The sequence below is a fragment of the Vanellus vanellus genome (genome assembly GCF_965231255.1).
Source record: "Vanellus vanellus genome assembly, chromosome: 7".
In the NCBI taxonomy this organism is placed as follows: domain Eukaryota; kingdom Metazoa; phylum Chordata; class Aves; order Charadriiformes; family Charadriidae; genus Vanellus; species Vanellus vanellus.
Window position 1 is genome coordinate 21,170,851 of NC_138912.1, and position 23,228 is coordinate 21,194,078.

Below are 23,228 nucleotides of genomic sequence, written 5' to 3' on the forward strand. Positions count from 1 at the left end.
GCAGGCAATTACCTGAACTTGCCCAGCTTACACGGGCCCTAAGTATCACACACCTGAGTTAACCACAGCAAGTTTATGGATCCACAATTGTTATTTAATTGGAAAACCGTTTGCTTTCAACTAGACATCTGAGTATTTATCTTCAGCACAGCACTACCATCAAATAATATTTTCTTGGCTATCACACCTGCTAGCCTTCACATCAACTAGAATACCAAGTCTGCTTTTTAAATCAGAAATCACTTTAAAAACAACACATAATTATGCATAATGTTACATCTCTCACGCAGTGACCTGAATGCATGCATTGCAGGCATACAGAGGCACAGAAATGGAACAGGTTTTGTGGAATAAAGGATCTCTCAGTTTACATAAAAGCACAAAATATTTTATGACCTCTTCTGCACTTTTCCCTCACTAGAGACAGTAACAATTAACGGGAAAGCTTCAAAGGTTGCATTGCAAACTGACAAAAAGCATACATTTGAGAGAAGTCTCTTCCCTTCAGACAAAGAAATAGAACCCAAGAGATAATTTTCCCACTAGGGACATGGAAATAGAATTGGCTAGAATACTGCCGGCTCAAAGGGTGGAGAAACATATGCTCTGTACAGCTAAGTCTCTAAGACTGCTCGTTAATTGCTGGTTTATACCTTTAGTAGAGAACAAAAAATTAAAATCCAGGATTCGTCCCATGCTATAGCGCACAATACCTTACCCCCTAAGTATCCTTTTATGTAAGAAATTATATGTATTCAGTTTGTTCCTGCTGCAGTGAAGAAGTACAGCTGAGAAGATATTTTCATACCCTAATACCTTGAAATGTAATAAAATACAAGAAATTAGAAAAATCACAGAGGAGGGAACAACCATCATTAGTTACAAGTTTTGTGTGGAATCAGACTCAGTTTTCATGTTCATGGTTTCTAAAGCAATCCTTTCCTGAGACCAAGCACAAATGGGCTCAGTCTTAGAAGAAAATTGGGATGCTAAGGCAGCAAATAGTCTTTGGGACAACGTGTCTCAGGTACAACATCAATACCAACTAAGACAGTGATCTCCCTACATGTGCCAAGGACTGGGGGCTCCTGGACAGAACTGTTTTACAATTAAGGAAGGAGATTACTACAGTAGCTGCTCAGAAGCAGGGTGACAAAAGATGAAGATCGTGACAGTCAAAGAGACGCAGAAATGGGAAAAGGCAATTTTAAAATAAAGCAATTGCATACATTAACACATTAATTATAATGACATAAGCGACGTATCAATGATGATTCAACAACTGCATTTAGAAGGGGATATAACGCTACTGAAATGAATATTCTGTAGGAACCTGTGGTTGACCTAGAGAAAGTCAACCGTATTTAAGTATGTGCTAGATTGTTGCTGATGGAAAAACAAATGCACACTGTATATAAAGCTCTTGCATTAATGAATTTTGTTGAATTTCTTTGTGAAAATACAGTTCACACATAGCTGATCTGTATGCATCTTGTGTTTGTGAATGCTTGTCGACTTTTCAGCTATCACATTTAAAGGCTTCTGGACATCTGCTAAATGGATATTGCAAATAGAGCCCAGTTTTCAGATACTTAATAAAACAAATGCTTCAAAGACTCAAATTTAGGAAATGAAAGAACAAAAGCATTCTGTTTCTTAAAGGTAACCTCGTAACTCATACAGTTATTCACAAAAGTAATCGCGGTTTTAATAATGTTTTCGTTTTCCATAGTGCCCTTGAAACGGAAAGTTATATTTCATAATACTTCCAGCTCTGTTAAATGCTAAAGCAGATAAGGAATATGGAAAAAGGAGTTAATGTTAGCTGGTTGAACACTGCAGCAAGATACTACTAGACCATTATAAATGCTAAAGAAGTCTGAAAAACCTGAAGCTTATTCTAAAATGAAATACTATTATTGTTGACTGTAGGATTAATTTTCTTAACATTTTGCATAGCTTTCAAATGACACCTTCACAAATCTGATGGGTTTGAGTTGAACAACTTTGACGCGACTGCCTAAACTACTCCGAATGTTGACATGTGTTTAATGAGGTCACTAGCTTGTGCGGAATTGACATGGAAGTGCCTCGTGCATCATCTAATGTACGTCTGCACCTGCACTATAGGAGTCCTCTGCTTGGCTTATGCCACTCACCGGAGGAGTGGCAGAGCAAAAAATTGAAAGTCGACAGCTTCATCTCAGGAGCTATTTTCTACAGACAACTATTAAACAAAACCACAAATATACTGGAGTGATTCATATGTATGACAGGTCTGACGTGCGGTGCAGGTACATTTCTTAAAATAACAGTATATTAACATGACTTTTGGCCACTAGGAAGTCAAACTTCACTAGTTAACAGATTCAGTAAAGCAAAGGTGGACACCAGATCTTAGTGTTCATCCAGAAGAGAAGTAACGAGGCAGGGAAAATCTGCATAAACACAACAAGGGCACATTCAGATTTCTATGTTATAACTTGCCTACTACTTTCAAGTTCAAACAGAGAAGGGTAAGTCATTTCAGTTTGCCTCAAGACAAGAGATTTAAGACACATTTGATTTTTTTAAAACTTTAGGTCTATTATGTTTTCTTTTTTTAATGCTATTTTTTTTACAGAAAATTCAAAGCCAATTTCTTGATTTCCAAGAGCCTGTTGAACATTTAACAAGAAGTACGTGGCTTTCTCCACTAAAGATGACAATTTCAGAAAAGATGACAGTTTGGTATAGAAAACCAAACGGCTTTAAAGCAAAGAACTTTTGAGTATGCAACAGCAAAATGAAACTTAAAAGAATATAATACTGGCTCTTTGTACCAACCAATTACCTCAGTGGTTCAGCAAACATCACTGCCAGACTGATAAATCTCTTGGGAAGATTTAGAGCCCTTGCTGTTAAACTAACTCTGTTCTTAGTACACATTTTACAGGAAACAACTATGCAGAGTCCTAAATTAACAATGCATGAAATCCATCAATACTAATGCAATCTTTCCAGTGATTTAATGTTGCAGTTTAAAGGTATAGTGGCTCTAACCTCATGCTCCAGCTGGATCACATGATGACTTTTTCTAGTCATCTAGAAAACTAGATATAGTTTTCTTCATATATTTCTGTCCTCTGATCTGAATACTAAAACAGGAACTACAATCTAAGGAATCTACTAAGAGGAGGATATGCAGGGGAAACCCCCCCCCCCCCCCTCCTCCACTCCAGAAGCCTTCTCTTGGCCAATATTCACCTTATTACAGTTCCCATAAAAAGATCACCTAAAAGAATGTAATTGCAATGAACTGAACTTAACTCTGTATTCTGAAAATCACTTGGAGCCCCAGTCAGTACCAAGGAGCTGTCACCACTTAAACAGCGCAGGCTCACACAACAGCACCCCACTCCGTACCGAATTCCAATTCCAACCGGCACAGTGACCCCTCTCCCAACTATAGACAGGTAAAATAAAGAAATTCGTAAAATTAAAATGAACATTGGCTTTACTATTAAATACAGAACAATCTGTATCTGGGACGGTTGGGAGCACAAAAGGCTTTCTAAGCAAAGGAGGAAGCGTGTCTTCCCTTTGGCAAGGAAGATCAACAAATTACATTGCTTGGAAAAGAGTATTTAGATAAAACTGCTTTTGCAGTCTACTCGTAAAATATCTAAAATTCAACTTCTTGATCTAAATTCTTAACCTGGTAAATGAGAAGTTTGTACTTATTTCTTTATCGGTTATCAATAAAAATTCCCTTAGTAAAACCTAAAATTCTGCTAGATTCAATACTTCATGCGGTCTAAAAGAGTGTCCCAAGGACCTGCTATCAATTCTTCAAAGAGGCATTCAGAAAACAAGTCTGATAATCTGATTTTAATCTCCACAATTGAAGTCTTTCCCCAAATCCCAGTTCTGTTTGGAACAGACAAGTAATCCTATTACCTCACACACAGGGAGCTTTCTTACAATCATCACCTCCACGTGCAAGTATGAAAGAAGTATAAAGGACCTCAAGAATCACGAGGTGCTTTGAGTCTTCACCCAAATTGAGTTCCTACCTTCAGTCACTACTAAACAGAAGAAACTAAGCATTTTAAAGACTGAACATGCTTAAATACACACGGCCATTTCAGTGTTCAGAGAACCGTTTGCAGATGAGGTACTCTCAGATGCTCTAAACCAGGCCACCTTCTTGCAACACATATCTCTCTCCAGTCTTTGGGTTGCTTCTGCTCTCTAGTCCCATACTTCGCAGACATAACAGTACGCACTATCTATTCCTTATTTCCTTTTCCACCTCAAAAATACTTGCATTCTATACTCTGGCAAGTCCAGCTTTGGGGCCAACCTCCAGCTTCCAGCAGAGGCTTTCCTGTGTTTCCTCACAGCAGAGGCAGTTCCTTGAATCCTCACAAACTCCAGACCTTGCACTTCACACTTAAGCAAGAGACTGCGTCTCCCCTATAGTTCTTTCAAAATGTCAAGGCAGCCCGGACTGCCCTGGAAAAAGGAATCTTTCTCACTGCCAGTTCCAAATATGGATTATGGAAGAAAAACTGCACTTTTAAAAATCAGAAACAAAGCATGAGTTTTTCCAGATCCTGAATCAAAGCAGAAATATATTTAAGATTTAGTAAGGATAATATGAAGACAAAAGAACAACAAAAGGGAGCCTGAATTAGTAGAGGAAGATTTGGGTTTGTTTTTTTTCCCTATCTGTAAAATGCACAGTGAGGAAGAGGCAGGAGACCAGAATTCAAGCGCACTGAGGAAGAACAAATCTTCTAGGGGTACACCAGGGCTATCTCCAGAGCTGCTGCCAAATGCTAGTCAACTTCTTAATAATTCAGAGAAGTTCTTTAGCAGACACCCAGGCATAGCCCTCTATTTTTTCCTCTTGCAAAAATGGGTGAACTTTCATCTTTAATACTGTTATAGTAGGATTTGAGAGGCAGGAAAGGAGAAACCTTCTTTGGAGAAACACAACTAGCAACTTTTTTTTTTTTTTTAATTACTTTTAGTGAGCTTCCTGCAATTTAAATCTTTCCCAGTCTAATATTTATACACTCTATGAACTTTAATGCCCAAGCCAGAAATTGTGTTATCCACTGAATAAAAATAACTCCAGTGTGTTATGGCAGGGGGCAGAACGCTTCCATAAAATTTCACACGTACTGAAAGCCAGCTTCCAACTTAGGGACAGACTAGAAGTTATTAAAATAAAAAAAAAAATAATATACAAATAAGGCTAGCAAAAGCATGTTTCATTTTTCATCTTAATTAAACTGACCTGCTCCTTCTAGTCACTTCAGTTAGTGAATGCCCCCCGCGGAGGGGTCGTGGGAGCCGCTGTGGGTGCGCAGCCTGACCTCCAAGCCCCGCTAGCACCTGGGAGCTTCCCTGTTTGCTTCGAAGGGAGGGAAGGAAGGGAGAGGAAAGCTACTGCTGGCAGCCAGTCAAGGATATCTCCAGGGAAGGGGAACACACTTATTTCCCAAGCAGAGCTCTTCACAGCAGCTGCTGGCAAATGCAGCCCCTTGACTTCTCCCTTTTCGTGCTGTTCCCTGTCCTCTCTCGAACAAGGCGATTTCACCGAGGACACGTTCTGCACTGTCGCCGAAGCCAGGACCCCCGAGGGGCTCTATTTGCAGGATTAGTCATACGCGCAGGAACTTGAAGCTGGCATGTTCTCCAGCACTCTCTTGTCACACTTATCTGATCAATACCATAGCGTCTCAGCCAAAAGTAGATGTTTCCGCAAAGCAGCATGTCATTTTGGGAACCTTACCCCAAATGTTTCACAAGTGACAACAAAAGGTTAATAGTAAAACCAGGAAGGAGCTCAAACATTTTCAACATTATGTTTTATGCACCAGTGCTTGAATTCCCCACATCAAATTACGTTCAGACACCAGGTATCCAGAAATAGCAATCCGTCAGTCACAGGTTGCAGTCATCAGCGCCAAAACGTTAACAGCTGAACTAAACCAGGGGGAACCCGAAGCTGGAGAAAGTGAGCGGCACTCAGTGATTTTTGTATTAGGCAACCAGAACCTAAGCTTTTCCACTTCCATGTTTCAAGTAACTTCAAATGGTCGGATATAATGTGAGAAGCAACTAACGATTCAGAGGTTAACAGTAAGGAAAGACCTATGACTGGCAGCAACAAAACAAAGACTGTAACTAGCAGAATATTGAGATACTAGAATTTGTCTAGAAATAGGTAGTGTAAGATCACATCCAAACACACAGAAAGCCACATAACCAACTCCTGTTGTTACACACTGCTCCAGCTGAACCATTTTCCGGCCAGCTGGCACGGACAGAACCAGCAAAGCTCCGGCAGCGATTTCACACAGTGCTCCCCGTGGAGCGCAGGCCAGGCCAACGCGTCCACTTCACATCACATTTTCCTCAGAAGCTCAAAGGATGCATTTATGCGAACCAAGTATCAAACAGCAATATTTTCTGAAGCAGTCTACAAAAATGCTCTTCCTGAATAGGGGTCAGCAGCACCAACATCAAATGCTGAGCCTATATTCACCACTTTTCAGTACCCTCTGTATAAAAATCAATATTAAACCGCTACGCAGATTTCTAAAGAGAATCCTCTTATTGTGAAACATCTCTTATAAAACATCCAAACCAAGACAATCAATATAATTTCAGCTGCTTCTAAAATATTTGTTTTGTTTAATATCGAATGAAATTCAGCTGAGAACCGAATTCATTAAGGTCAGATAAACACATCACATGACCTTGCACATGCAGGAAAATGAAGAACCAAGTAACAAATGCACACACAGAGTACATTATTCACAACTGATGTAAGTTTTGCAGTGATTCTCTATTCGAAACATTTTTCCATTTTTTATCATTAAAGCTCTTATTGAGTGGATTTCACGTAATCCACCTTCCCACTCTTGCACGTCAGTTTCTCTACGCTTTAAAATAGTCACATGATGCCAGTCTATAAGCTACAGCCCTTCCGCTACAAATAATACTAGCAGATAGTAGTCTTTCACAAAAAGTTAAGGTATCATTTGTTAACAGCAGGGAGACAGTAAAAGAGATCACCACAAAGCACAGGAAAAAAACCCACACGGGACTGCATGTTTCTATTTACCTTCTACACACTCTCATTACCTAAACCAGTCAGGCAACTACCCTCACCTCGCGCACTTTTAGTGCTACTCAGTTTTATCTCCCATTTACGAGAGCCACTAAAGCAGCTGGTCACAGAAGCAAATTATCCACAGACTGTTGGTTTAGGCCCCACCTGGCAATTAGGCAAAACACACGTTATGGACACCAGCAGCTCTAACTTTGTAACATGGGAAGATGAAGTAAAACAAAATTAAGATTCAGAAGACAGAAGAATGACAAGGTATGTCAAAATATACAGCATGGTCTAAAAATCACACTTCCAGTAGCCTGAAGGCAAGGAAAGAAAGAAGTAATAGCAAACGCATAATATCAGCTCCATGAAAGGATGTGAAAGTTTGTGGTTGCTTATCTACCATTCCTTCAGCCGTCTCCCTCCCCTGTAAGGAAGCAGGAAAGTCTTCCGGTTTGTGGCAGGGGAGGTGAAACGTCACACTACATCATCTGTACATATTAAACATCTGGTGCTCTCCAGATTTTCTGGTTTCTGGAATATATATTTTTAAAAGGTATATATTCTGTACACAAAGCAATCTCTCTAGAGAGCCACCAACATTTTAGAATTTAAAACATCACTAAGAGTTATGAAGTTTAAGATTTACCCAAACTTTATCTGAGGCTTACAAGTTGATTTTGGCGATAGTCAAATCAGCCCTGGTTATCCAAACCAGCAACAAATAAGACAGCAGCACATACAACCTCCCAGTACTTCTCATGGTCAAGTCAGTTCCTGTAACCTGACCAGTGAGTCAACACAGCTGCTCTGGAATACCAGTGCACCCTCTCCGGGAAGTCCTCATCTGTGGCCAACAGCGCTTATTTAACACACATATCCTCAAGTTATAAATCACTTCTGATTTAGTTTATTACAATGACACTCTGCTACTATATGATATTCTGTACTATAAGTATTCCAGGGTTTTGTATTTTGTGATAAGGGTATATATGGCACAGAGATCAACACAGGAGGTTACACAGTGAAATGATGTATTTGTAATCAAGTATACTGCAGAATTTCTCTATTCTTAGACATTCTTTTTTTAAGACGTGATTAGATGTCAGCAGAGATTCTTTAATATAAGTATCTTCCTTCCTCTTTAAAACAGGTTTTAGATTCACATGCCAGTAGGATGTAAATGAAGAGGCAGACAGGCTGCAATATTAAACAGCCTATAAACCAGCATTTCTAATGCTCAAAATTCTCACCCTACCTTTCATTTCAATTTCTTTTTTTTTATGGACTCCTGAACCGTGACTTTATTTAATCACAAAAAAAATTAATAGGTAGCATTTTTCTAGAACAAGCATTATCAGAATTAAAAGTGCTACACCTACAAAAAACCCCTATCACTCTGCTGTGCTACATTTTATAGGAGAGTATCTCTACAGCTTCTTCAGTGTAATGTCACATGAAGCTCCACTACAGATGGTTCCATGATGAATCCTATTATCACAATATACGAAGTAACACTTTGACAACTGTCTCTTGCAGGTCAGTTTTGCCCCAGAAATCATAAACCAGAATGGCTCTATCAAAAAAACCCAACTTGTGTGATTCTACAGTTTGGCAAAGAAGCTGTCATGACAGCAGATTAAAAGACTATTCTTAGCAAAACTCTCTTTTTCAGAAATAATAGGATAAGGCAAGGATCTTACAATTCCTTAATCCTTTTTCAAATAAAAGATTACACAAAAGGACAGTAGATGGGGAGAAAATCAAAGTAAATATTTTTTAAAAGGCTTAAAATATTCAGGTTTATGGCAGCGCATTATTTGTCACTCCAATATTATTTTTTTTTTAACATCGTTCTTAAAATCTGAAATCAGTGAAAATTCAGTGAAGGAGGACTTCAAACAGCTGTCCCATTTTAAGTACCCGATTCAGTTGTGTCAGAAGTGCAATCCGAATGCATGCAGCTGCACCCAGAAAACAGGTTGAAAATCAACATGCTGGAGGGAAGTGATGCCATCCAGAAGGACCTGGACAGGCTGGAGAGGTGGGCCTGTGCAAACCTCATGAAGTTCAACAAGGCCAAGTGCAAGGTCCTGCACCGGGGTCACAGCAATCCCAAGCACAAATCCAGGCTGGGCAGAGAATGGATTGAGAGCAGCCCTGAGAAGGACTTGGAGGTGTTGGTTGATGAGAAGCTCAACACGAGCCAGCAATGTGCACTCGCAGCCCAGAAAGCCAACCGCATCCTGGGCTACATCAAAAGAAGCGTGGCCAGCAGGTTGAGGGAGCTGCCTTCCAGTATCTGAAGGAGGCCTACAAGAAAGCTGGAGAGGGACTTTTTACAAGGGCAGGTAGTGATAGAACAAGGGATAATGGCTTCAAACTGGAAGAAGGTAGATTTAGATTTAAATATCAGAAAGAAATTTTTCATTATGACGGCAATGACACATTGGAATAAACTGCCCAGGGAAGTTGTGGAGGCCCCATCCCTGGAAGTGTTCAAGGCCAGGCTGGATGGGGCTTTGGGCAACCTGGTCTAGTGGAAGGTGTCCCTGCCCATGGCAGGGGGGTTGGAACTAGGTGATCTTTAAGGCCCCTTCCAATCTAAACCATTCTATGATTCTATGATAATCTTGCCAAATGACTAGGACTACTGCATTCAAGGGAACACTATTCCATATTGCTTTATATACCTCCCTTTTGTGCAGAATCATCTGTCACGGCCCATTCAACTTACTCAGGTACCTGAATAAGCTTAACTGCAATTTAACTTGAAATTCACGATAAGAGAATAAATTTTTCATCTTGGCACTATACAATTTCACCTAAGGGACTGTCAATTCTAACCATACCACAACAATTTGCCTGCATATGCTAGTCCTCTGCCCATCCGATGACCACTGCCAAAGCAAGAGTATAGAATAAATAGGCAAACCATCACAAAGTGAGTCAGCAAATATGAATCAGAGTGCTTCAATGAGATCTGGACAAAGTTAGAAGCAAAATCCCATTCCAGAATTACTCTGGGGTAGGAGGAAATGCTTGTTCTTTAACCTCTTCTTGTAGGGGAAGATGAAGCATATGGAAGCTAAATATTTCAGCAGAAGAAACAGCTCAAAAAATTCTCTAATTCTTTTAAAGGACAGAATCAAAAGATACCAAGTGACCTAAAATACTCATTAAATGTCAATGACAAAGGGGACAATAGCTACAGAACATTAGAGGAAGCGAGGAGTTGCATAACAGCTGGGAAAAAAAGTTTTCAGAATGTTTTAAAACTACATTTAAGAATCACATCAATAGCTCCACAAAAAATAAATAAATCTTAAAACATTTTAACTTTAAATCCCAGTTACAAAAACTTAGAATCCAATTATGAATGTGCTACTTTCACTAATTCATGCATTTATCTGTTAAGTACAAGCAGATTAATGTGCTATGAAATCCTGTCTAAAGTATTTGGCATAAAATACCTCAGTAATAAGAGCTTCAGAATGGAACAAAACCCTCCAAAACATATTACAACCTAAGCACTGACAATTCCTTCACAGATACCTCCTGTGATGCAGTACAGTACTTTGCACAATCATTTACTGGGAGTGGGGTGGGAAGGAAGGCAGTACGTTTCAAAATAAAGGCTTTACTTTCTAGGTAGTTTGTAGGATACTACATCAATCTACAGGATTCATTATTAACAGCAATAGAGTCTGTTCTGTTGTCCCATTTCTCTTAGACTTCATTAGTGCCTGATGCTCTGCCCTAGCAAAAAAAAAAATAATCCTAAGACAGAAGTTCCAAAACTAGGAAGAGTTTGAGAATTCCCACTCTTTACACAAGAACAAAAAAACCTCTTCAGAAGCACTACTGTGCGCCATCCGCTAGCACTAGTGGCTATGCACACACAGAGTTGCAATGAGAAATTTTCTGAAGAAAACTAAGAAGAAAGAATTTCAAACAAACTAAAAGAGGGGGAGAATGAAGTAGCCATAGTCACATTAAAATTTTCTGATTTCCCCACAACACCACACTAATATTAATGAAACCCCTTTATGTCCAACATAATCTCATTAGAAACTGAACTATCTTCCCCCCCATTTCAACATGTAAGTGCCACAAGAATCTTGTAATGCTTCAATTTAAAAAACAGCTAGAGAAACCCTAGCTATTGTTCAAAAAGGAGGGGGTTTGCATTGCAGGAACCATGCAAATGAAAGCCACTCGCTGTTGGAAGGTTTCACCGCTCATTAAATGAATCACTGCCACGCACAAGGACCTCCTGTTACTGTGTCTCCTGAGTATTCACTTTTGGCACTAAATGAAACAAGTGATCCTAGCCCACACCTTTCTAATAAAGCTTTTTAGGATATCATGTTACTACTCTTCCTACTGTGAAGGTGACTAGGATGTTTCTTCCCATCCAAACCATTCACACAATGAACAATCAAGAACCTACCAAGATTTATGCTGATCAGCATGTCAACCATGGCATTCACTTTTACTGTTTCCATAGTAAAACTTAAAATTGAGATTACATGCTCAAAACTATGTTTCTACTTTTGTACCTGAGATCCTGCAAGTAAACACCATAACTACTGTTAGTATCATTCCGACATAACCATAGGCGTTAAAGCTATTGAAGAATACATCTGAGGCTTTCAAGGATGTGCCATCCCCAACACCAGATTCCCTCCACAACTCTGTCTTACAGCCACACGTGAGCAGCTGGATTCACATATTTAACTACCTACAGGTTCAAACCCTGGGACAGCTGCTTCGCTAAGATAAAAACCAGTCACTCTGGGTAACGCTTTCTATTCTGCTCACTTCCCTTTCCCTAAGATTTCTGGCTAACTTTACTAAACAGACAAATACAAAAGAATTAACAGAAACAAATGAGTGGCAGGATGCTGTCTTCTCATGGCAGCACAAGCATTAAGGACAACAGCACAGAAAGATTTATGTACCTGCCATGGGTCATCTTCTGTCTCCCAGCTGCTATTAGTCCTACCACCTCTGCAGCCATGAACTGCTATTGTGATCAATTGGAAATCAAAGCTGGTTTGCTCCCTGAAGCCACTGCCTGGAGTAACCACACTCCAGCTAAGCTAAGGAACCGTCACCCACCCAGCAGAAGATCAACGCCCTGCAGAAGCAGCTGCCAACACGCTCCTCCGCAACAGAAAGCAAGACCTGGACAGACTTCAACTAGCTACCATGATGCTTACTGCAGGCTGCTCCTTTGGAGACGGGTTTTGACATTCATCACAATGATCACAGGCATGATAGGTACCATAACCTTTTTTTTTTTTTTTTTTTGCCTTTATGATAGCCTGCAAGCACTTCTGGCCTAGTCATCTGGAAAGTTCAATGCAGGGCAGGAAAATGCCAGTATTGCCACCAGCTGACTTGAATGAAGATGCTTATCACATCTCATTACTTTTTCCTCCACAACTTTGAAACAGTTCTGAGCAGCTTCGTTTGGCCACATCACCATGCCTTTGTTTTGCCAACTTCCTCAAGCTACTTTGAAAAAAAAATAAATAAATTAAAAACTTATAAATGGTAGAATCATAATATGGCTCTGGAGATCATCTACCTACTCAAAACAGGTGGAACTTCAAATCTGTATTTGTATCGGGCTCCTCTGGACCTTGCCCAGTAAAAGTCTCCATGGATGGGATTCTGTGGCCCCTCCAGGCTCTTGGTGCAGCGCTCGCCCACTCCCACATATCAAGACATTCCCTTCGTGTCCTACTGAAATTTCCATTCTTATGTCTTGCGACCATTGACTCATCTTTTCACTGTACACTTCTGAGATGAAAGCGGCTCCATCATCTCTACAAATCTTTATTTAAAAATGGTCAAATACAGCAATTGCATTCTCCCTTAGCCTTCTCTTCCTCAGGTTGCAAACCCATTCCATCTTCCACCCTCAGGTGCTCCAGCCCCCAGCCATCTAAGCAACCATCTAAGCTGGACTACTTCCCATTTGTCTCCCTCACACAGGCTGCGTGTATGTGTGATCTCCTGGGTAGCACTGCAGCTGGAGCTTCACAGCTGCCCCACAGGTAAGAACAGTTCCTTTCCTGTACCTGCTGGCCAGGCTCTTTCTCACACAGCCCAGTAAGTAACTAGCCTTGAGGGCTACAGAGGCACATTGCTGACTCCTGGTCAGCTTCCCATACATCAGAAGCCCCAGGTCATCTTCTACAAGAGTCACTGCCCAGTCAGCAGCTCCCAGCAATCAACAGCAGAAGACTTGTCTTCATTTTATGCGCCTATGTGCATATGGACACACACACTTTGAGAGATGGGCATTTCCATGGCTTTGAGATCACAGTGAGAAATATGGTACCTAATGTTCATTCTTCTGATTTCACAACAATCAAAACACCAGACTGGAGATGTTTCAGGTGTTGTTCAGCAGACTAAGGTACGAGGTAAATGTTTGAATGGACACGGACTACAATGATGGGAACACACATTTTTTTAAATAGTTTGGAGTTAAAAGAGTAAACATTGAGTTAATACATTTTCATGCATGCTTTTAAAATCTATAGCAAAAAAAAAAAAAAAACTTGGTATAATGTCAATATAATTAAGTAATGGGGGGTTGCCAGAGTTGGGTTTGTTTTTTTTTTTTTTTTAATATTCAAAGTCAATAATTACAGTGAACAGGCTCTCCAGTAGCACTGCAGAATTAATGTTTGCCCTTTTTGTTTATTTTAAGTGTATACATGTGCATACATATACAGCATTTGCTTTGTTTGCAACACAAATGACTATTAAGTTAAAGTATATTTTCTGCCAGTCTCCATTTTACCATTAGTCTACAATATCCAACTGAGAACAATTAATAAGCATCTCATCTGTTCACATATCAAGCAGCATTTATCCAACAATAAAAGTGACAATATGGGCAACAACTATGAGGTTTATTTTAGTATCAAGCTTATAGGCAATCTATTTGGACAGAAAAAGAACCAAGGATTATTTTTTAATCACTTAGAGGGGAAAAAAAGCATCTGAAGTTAAGAAGTGTGTTGCTATTAATTATAAGCTTGGTACACACCAAGATCATTATCTCTTCACACATAAATCAAAGAAAAATGCAGGCCTTAGAAAACCTTATAAAAATATTTTACAAAATAAATAACAGTCAAGGTAACAGCACTATATAAACAGCTGGTTGGGCAGTTCTCCACGCTGATCTGATTCAACATCAGTAACGGATCTCTTTCTCACAGTTTGATGCAGTCAGCTCCAGTCTCTTGGAGGAGTTCCTACCCAAAGGCTTTGTAAAATCTACAGCAGAAGCAAACTGCTATTCACTGTTGGCCGTGTGATAAGCTGGAGTGTTCCTTGTGCTACACAGAATGGAAAAGTCTTCCAGCTCACAAAAGAAGGCTCGCTACCATGTGCTTGGTGTGTTCCTTGAGCTTACACATCAAAGCTGACATCAAGGAAATTTTAAGTTACATTTTAAAAGTATCTTGCAAGTCTGCTTGGATTTGATTTCTTTTCCTGTAATATAATTACCCAAATTCAAGTATTAATTCCCCTTAATTAAAGGTTATATCACGCATAGCTACACTTATTGCTATTTACTTCTCATAAATTTCAAGTCAACATATTGGCAACGTATTCCACCCATCACCAAATCATCATGAATTTCTCAGCATCATCTTCAAACTCTTCTAAGACAGCACATTTCTTCAAAATATCACCACTTGCTACGAAGACTACAGTTTTGCCCCAGACAAACTTGTACAGATGAATAGTATTAATAAAATTCCATTAGGTATTTGATAAATACAAACAACTTGGGAAACTACTCAGTGACCTACACCTGCCATCCCATATCTTGAATAAGAGTTGGGACAGAAAAAGAACAGGGTATATCAAGCTTTTTTTACTGAAGACTTCATGTATTACTGAGCTATAAAAAGCTGGGAAACACTCTAGTAAGGGAAGTTTTGAACACCGAATCAAAAGCTGCCCTTACCAAGCTGAATAATCTAAGAAATAAATGCTACATATTTTTGAAGTGCCACAAAAAATAAATGAGAATTTTTATTCCTACATGTAAAATACAGTGATAAAACAGTTAATACTTTCTTCTTCACAAACGCAGTATTTAGAGAAAGCGAAAAACACAAGTGGTTACCAGCACTGCAAGGATGCACCTTCTGCCTGAGTCCAAAAATTTCCAGATTGTTTCGTTTTAGGGCCCCTATTGATACTACTCATACGCTTTGAAGCGATTCATACAGGTAGGTGTGCAATACGATGGCCATCCACACGAAGTTACTGACTCATAACTCCTGGATCAACTTTCATTACCAAATGGGTACTCATCCCCAAATCATTTTGGGCTCTACAGTGCATTCAAGAAACCAAAATAAGCATCTTGTTCAGAATGATTTTCAATAACAGCAGCTGAAGACCAAGTCTGCAAACAGATCTTTAAAAAATTACTTCTCAACATAAGAGGTTTGCCCACTTCCATACCGCTAGTCTTCCAGCAACCACTACTTGATCTGTGAACACCTTTGTGTACGTGCATGACCAATACCAATCTCCACCTAAACAGCTTCCCTGTCTTCCAACCTTCTAATTGCATAGTTGTTTGTTCAGACACATCAGGGAATTAGGCTAAAAAATAGTCCAAGATAACTTTTTTTTCACCTGGATCAGTTAGTGCCTTGATCTACTTTGCCACACAGCAGCTGTCAAGAAGGAAGAGCAGGTAAGAGAAACTGCTTAAGCAAGGTAGCCACTGAACAGGAAACTATGGGGGGATGTTACAGAAATATAAACACTTATAATTGCTCCAAAACCTCAAGGACTTTACAGCCAAGTATCTTTCACTGACACTACAGTCACTGTTAAAAAGAACACATGCAAATAAGAACAACTACTGCTGTATTTTCATACAAATATACCTTGTAATGGAGGAAAGAATGCCTCTTCAAATACAGCTCATCTTTCCATGAGGACAGCTAGAAAGCGCCTTTATCAAATTTAAAGGTGAATTTCCATCTCCATTTAAATACCATTTGAAAACTAGATGTCAGATTCTTAAACCAAAGTAAAAATTGTTTTTCAGAATCCATGTACAAACTGTGCTGAATTTCACAACAAGCAGACAACATAAGTAATCTCAACTGGATTTTTGAAGAGCTTTCAAAAGCCAAGAGATCTTTCCATAACATAAACAGAAGCCTGTTTCTGCAAGTTTTGAATTAAAGACCAAGGTCTTTTTTTTTTTTTTAAAGGAAACATTTACAGCAATAAAATACATGTAGCCTTAATTAAAAGGCCTAGGATCAAAACCAGATTAGTCTAATTTCCAAAGTGATACAGTAGTGAACATTATATTAAAAATGTATAGTAAAACTATATACACACAGAGCACTTTTATTTCCAAGGTGGGGGGAGGTAGGTAATGAAGTTTAAGAAATAGCACACCATACTTTTCAGCAGACTGTCAAGGACATTTGTGTTTGTCCAGAATACTGGATCAGTCCTCAGAAATGAGGAGCTGAGCACGTACTTTACATGCATCTTCTAAACTATAAGCATTTGAACAATTTAGGCAGTTGAGGAAGGATGAAAAAGAAACCGAAACACATACACAGTGAACAAATAACCAGGTAGCATTATAATCTCAAATACTATCCCATTAGCTCATGGTTAAAAAAAATAAACAAGCAAAACAAAATAAACAAATCAATTTCAGGTTAGTAGCAGGCAGAAAATAAAATCAGTTGTTAAAATCTCCAAACACTTGTTTATTCCCTAATATTTGTGTAACAATTCACCAATATAACAAGTTCATCTAAAGCCCTTGCAAAGGAGGTTATACCTGCACATCTACAAAGCCAAAGGCCTTGGTCCTCAAGAGGGGATTAAGAGTTAAAACACAAAAAACCACACACAAAAGGCAACTCTACTTCTGCCTCAAACAAGCAGGCCAAAACTATGGGACTCAGATAATCTTAGCAATGTTTCTGACCTAGAAGTCTCCATGAAGCATATGGTAGCCCACAAGATTACTTTGGGCCAAAAAGCTTGGGAACTTCTGCACTGGAAGACACCATTAAAATTCCTTTTCAGAGTGATGACAACACAACTTTGTACACCGGCTGCAACTCTGTATTACTCTTGTTCACAGATGTTTCTTTCTGCCTTCTCCTGTCACGCTTTTGCCCAACTGGGCCCAAAAACTGTAAGGATCTGCCAGGCCGCCTGCCATTTGTATGGTCCCTGCACTGGCACCACACAGCCTGCAGAACTCCGTACCTGCATCCTACTATCAAACTAGTCCGTGTCACACACCTTTGAATCAAGTGGGGAAAAAAGACAAGATGGCTGCCCCCACAGACCAAGCCCAAAGCAGGGGACTACCTGAAATTCAACGTATTTTTCTTATCCGCTATTAGAAGAATTAAGAGTTTCCCTTCATTACATACAGGGAATGGTCAAGTAAGTCAGTGAACTCATTTTGACAGTATCCTTTAACTAGGTTTGGACTGGTCTCTCTCCATGATACAGTTCAAACAATTTCCAATATACTGACATACCTGCAAATACATAACCGTGCATGCCATACACTATTCTGCCCTGGAAGTGCGTTTGTTGGTGTCTCTAGAAGAGAGACCAGGTCTCGTGTGACCATTACTGGTTAAGTCTCCACACCTGTACCTCAAACCCAGCTGCGAGGAGAAGCTTGCTCAATTCCACACACAGGTGCCCTGGGGCAAGCAATACTTTCCTTCCCCAAACAAGCATTACCCCCTTTGTGTTTATATTATCAGATAGGCCGAAGCACATAGGAGGTTTCGATTGTCTGAAAGGCTTCAGCAACCCTGTCCTGTGCAAGATCGAAATTCAAAAGCATGCTACATGCTCAAAAGCTGGGGGAAGGGGAGGAATTAATAATCAAGTGGGATTTGTATCTGTAGGTTATTAGTAGCGCTCAGGTCAAACTTCACTGATGGAACCACTCCAGCAGAAAGGCAAAAAGAAACGGGCTTTGGGAAGTAAAACTGGATACTGCTAATGACACGGAGAACCTAAAGAGCAAGAGAAATTCTGCAAAGAGACCGCTCGCTCCTTTTGCGAGAAATAAAGGAATTAAAAGGCAAAAGAATCAAAGACGCTGCCGGACTCTCCCAAGCCCCTCTGTCTGGAGTGGCTGCATTACCCCAGAGGAGCATTTTTTGCTTTCGGAGGCATTTTTAAGAGCAAGGTCACGGGAGCGGACCAGCGGGGTGGCTCACCCCCGGCAGGGCCGCATTCCCGCCTCCTCCACCGCAGACCCTTCCTTCCCCAGGGGACGCCGGCCCGGCCCGCCCGGGTGCCCCCGCTGCCGGCGGCAGGAGGCGGAGGAGGAGCCCGGCGTCAAGCCTCCTGCCCCTCCTGCCACACCAACAAAGAGGCCCCCGCCATTATCCACCGAGACACCTCCAGCCTCCCCCCAGCCCCGGGCAGACACGGAAGGTCACCGGACCGGAGAGCCCCACGCCGCCGCCCGCCTCCGGGCAAGGCCACGGGCCGCCTCCGGCTCCCTCCCCGCCCGCTGCCCCGCCGAAACATAAACAAAGCGGCCGGGCCGGGCCCGGCTCCCGCCTCCGCGGCGCGGCCGCTCGCTCGCTCGCTCGCCCGCCCGCCCGCGTACCGTGCCGCGCCCCGCCCGGCTCCAGCTCGACCCCGCTCCCCCCACCGCCGCTCCAGCGGGGCCGCGGCCCCCAGCCACTGTGCTCACCGCCTCCCGCCGCCTCCTCCTGCCTCTACCGCTGAGTAATGAGCCGGGGCCGGGCCGCGCACACGCACCGCGCTCCGCCCGCCCGCCGCGGCTGCGGCTACCACTGCCCGCCCCCTCCGCTCGCCCCGCCCCGGCCCCCGGGCTCCGCCCCGCCACTCCCTCCCCGCCCGCCCGCGGCCACCGCAGGCTCACCTCCCCTCGCCCGGGGTCCCCGCTCTAGGGCCCTCCCGGCCCCGACCTGTTCCCTGCGGAGGCTGCGGGGCCCCGGCTGCCACCGATCGCCAGCACCGCGCCGGCTCTTCCGCGCCCTTTCCCCTGCAGCAGGTCCTTTCCTGAATGAGGCCTCGTAGCCAGGCCTGCCTTCCTGCCTGGGCTTTCAGGAAAAAAATCGCGTTTTTCAGGTCTTTGCCAGTGCTTTGGCAGCCAACCCTCCCACGCTGGCATCCGTCCTGCTGCTGCTCCTCACCATCTTCCACGGCCTTGGCAGCCCCAGGCTCCCCGCTGCACGCCTGGCATGGCAGCGCTCCGTCTCGTTACTGGGTGTCTGGAGTCTTGTAACGTTTTCGGGTTCTTTATCTGTTTTGGCGCTGGTTTTCCTCTAAATCTTCAGTGCCTCTTTGTGAGGTTTTGGGTTATCCATTACCATTGCCTGTGGCTCTTGGCACCTGACAGCAGTACTCTCTCCTTGGTTTTTCTATACTTTGGTATATCATTGTCCCTTTGTTTCTTCTTCTTTTCTTTTCTTTTTTCCTGGCATGTCCCTGCTTAGAGACAAAAGGAGGCCCTACAGCGCCTTGAAGCCATGTCAATATGTTTAAGGCAAGCCTTTGTATATTTTTACTACATAGTACAAAGAAGGCCTTATGAGCAGTATTTAAAAATACATAAAATCTGCCAGTTAGGCAAAAGGTGCTGTAAAAATGGACATTTCAGATTTAATTCACTGTCAAATATTTGAGTGGCCGATGCCATATTTTGAAGATGCCAAAGATTATATTGAGGCTGTTGCTGCAAGCAGCTTTTATCCATCTGTAATGAGCGTGGATTTTTACATAGTAAAAGTGGTGCTTCAGAATATTGCAGTTTTGACCACTACCTTGGTGTTAAAAGCTTCACTTCCGTAAAGCTGTCCATATACTACTCATATGACCATTTTAGTGAGATCTCTGCACTCTCTGCCCTTAAAATTCTCAATTTAAGCAAGCCCATTTTCACTCCATATGTTAGAAATGGTTCTTTTAGAGATCCCCCACAGGTACATATATGATGCTTCCTTTATATCTATACAAAAAAACCAAAACAAAGCTATTGCTCAGACTCCATCCCCAGTCCTCTTTAGATGCCACTGGGCTCTAAGCGTGTTTCTCAGGCACACCTTCCACCTCACCTCTGATTATTTCCATGGGACAGCCCCAGAACTCAATTAGACAGTTTTTAGCTTTGAGGCTTTTTCTTGTTGCAGTATGTTAGTTCACAGCCAGACATTGCATTCCCTTCCACGTTTATGTATGCCAAAGGCAAAGCTCAGCTGGCAGAAGGAACAATATGAATCCCCAAAATACACTGTGGGCAAAAAATGATCTGTGTAGGTCATATTCACCTTCACCAGCAGATTAAACTAGCCCTGCTGATCTTGGCTGATGCAGGTGATGGCACCTTCAGATGTTTTTTTCTATTGGCAAATAGACCTCCGGTATTAACCTCTGGTCTCCTCCACACAGCAGGAAACAGGTGGGGTGACATCATGTGCAGCCAATTTAGTTATTTGCAACAAGACCTGTGGCCTTACAGGTTACTGATGTTACTCCCAATCTTTTTGGGAGAGTTATTGTTCCTGATCATTTGAAGTAAGACCGCACTGAGATTTGCAAGCAAAGAAAGAAGACAGTCCCCTTAAAGTATAAAATGGTGTTTTGCATAGGATCCAGATTTGTCACATTTCTTTTTCAGGGCATAATCAAATTCTCATTAAGATTTTATAGTTTACAAAGTTGATGCTTTTAAACAGAGATGTATTTCTAAGTGACTTTTTAAAACTAGTCCTCACAACCTTGTACGCCATCAGCATGTATTGTCATCTTTCACGTAGAGCTGATAAGCAACAGAAATAACCATGCAGAAATTACACAAAAAGATCAGATTGGTGTTGTTGCAAAGCATGATGAAGGAGCATAATACATTTTAATAGGGGCTCCAAAATATGTAAAGATTGTATAAAGGAAAACTGTGAAAGAAAGATAAGGATTTCATGCTTACCAGTATAATGGTTCAAAAAATAATGATAATATGATAGATAGGCTATTTGCTACGCAAAATTTACAAGACATTGAAATAATACCTCTCTAAGTAAGGACAAAAGTTTCTTTGATTCTGTCTATAATCAGATTTTCGAAACCAAGTCCCTATATAAGAAAATAAAACTTTGAGAATGTCATCGAGCATCACTATAGTATTGTTTTCAAAACTGCTATGCAGAAGTATTTTGTTACAAGCATAATGACTATATTCATATATTGCACATGTCTGGGTGGAAACTGTTTTCTGGATTGTCCTGACTGATATCCAAGAAAATACAAAACTGAAGTCCTGGTATCCATGAAAGTAAACCAATGGACTGTAACAAACCCAGCATTTTTCTCTGGACCTCTTAATAGCTGAGGAGGATACAAGAGAGAGCAAGAGTATGGAAGTGTTACAACAGAATGTATAGGCAAGCATACAGGAGATTCATATTTGGTAGCAGAAGGGGAAAAAAAGTTTTGCAGAACAATATAAAGTGAGAAGACTACACAAGGAAGCATGGCTGCCGGGCAGGGGCCGAGGTCTTTGCGGCAAGGGCACTCGGACTGTGGCCCTGCTGTGGCCACAGAACGACATAACTTGACAGGATCTTTGGCAACAGGTTTGACAGTAAAGGTGCACGGTGGCCCGTGAGAAAGTCTGAACGCTGATAAGGGTCTGTTTGGCAAAATAATGGAATCACCAACCTCAAAACTTGATTTTTCCTTTCCAAAATAAACATGAAATTTTACATATAAGGAGAATCTGATGAGCAGTTTTATTTAATAATAGAAACTGCAAAATTAAGTTAATGAACAATCTGGAGCATGAAAATAATCATCTGCACACATGTATTTGTTAATCATTCTCTTACCTCCTCAGTTGCGGTGTCCACGTAGCATTAGTCTTGGATTTGAACTGCTGCTTCAAAATAAGCAGTTGTCGTGTGATCAATAAATATGTTGATTAAAAAAGTGCCAGTAAAATCTGAATTATGTCAAATGTTCTCACTCCCATACATTGGTATACAGGTATGTTTATGAACGTCATATTAAAACGTCTGGATTCAGCAGCCATGAAATTGCATTAAAATGTAGTAATTTTTAAAATATGTTTAATTTTTTTAAAAATATTTTTTATTTTTCATGTTTTCATTAAGTTCTTATCAATTACCACGTAATTAGTAAACATGGTTCTAGCATATTGATGTTTATAAACTGCAAAGCAAACAATTCAGGCTGATATCTTTGGAGTCAAGGCAACAGACCTGAGTATCTGATCCAAATTTTGACGTGCAAAAATCAAAATGTCAAAAATTAGAAACGATAACATAAAACAGGCCCAAACATATATGGAATAGTCATTTTTGCCCCCTCAAAATCCATAGTAGAGAATAATGATTTATTTTTGCACCAGAATGAATTAGCATAATACATATAATAACTCACTATGCTTCAGCTGAGTGGGACTGTAGTGAGCAGACACAAGGGGGTAACTGCCTAAACCACAATAGCTGTCTTTCAAGTGAATATCTGATTATGCCTACAGTCATTTTTAGACGAGCTGAAAATAGAAACGAGATATTCTAGGCACGTGTTGTAACTACAAGATATCAACGTTTAGACAAAGAACTGCGAGTACTGATTTTTTAAAAATCTTTTAGTTAGGTATTTAAAAATATTTCTTTGCAAGAATGGACCCTCTAACCTTTCTTTTCTTAAGCAATCTTCAATGGATTGCATTGCCAAAAATTTAATTTCATGGGACTTCCCAGGCTGAGCCACCTGTGCAAACATGCAGCCACTCTAATTCTATCACTGTACTTATTTTAAATGGTTATACATCATCATCACATAGGCACCTAGGTACCTTGGAGCAGTGAAAGCTGCCTTCTGGAAATGAACCAAATTAACAAACCATCTCCTCACCTCACTAATTATTTCATCAAGAAGAGATCAACAGGAATTGTGGGTCCTTGGGGGACCCAGTTTCTCCATGCTAAGGCTTGATAAGTCACAGCCAGGATCAACATCCATGTCCTCTTATGAAAACAGGTTGATAAAT

General features: G+C 41.0%; 1 protein-coding gene across 1 annotated transcript in view; it reads right to left on the bottom strand.

Annotated features, from left to right (window-relative positions):
* The window catches only part of MAPK8 (mitogen-activated protein kinase 8), a 47,785-nt gene extending 28,877 nt beyond the window's left edge, over nucleotides 1-18,908 (bottom strand). The window contains exon 1 of the mRNA XM_082486211.1: nucleotides 18,885-18,908. The gene's annotated coding sequence lies outside the window, so the exon portion shown is untranslated. The remainder of the gene's footprint in view (nucleotides 1-18,884) is intronic.
* Between the last annotated feature and the right edge of the window lie 4,320 nt (nucleotides 18,909-23,228).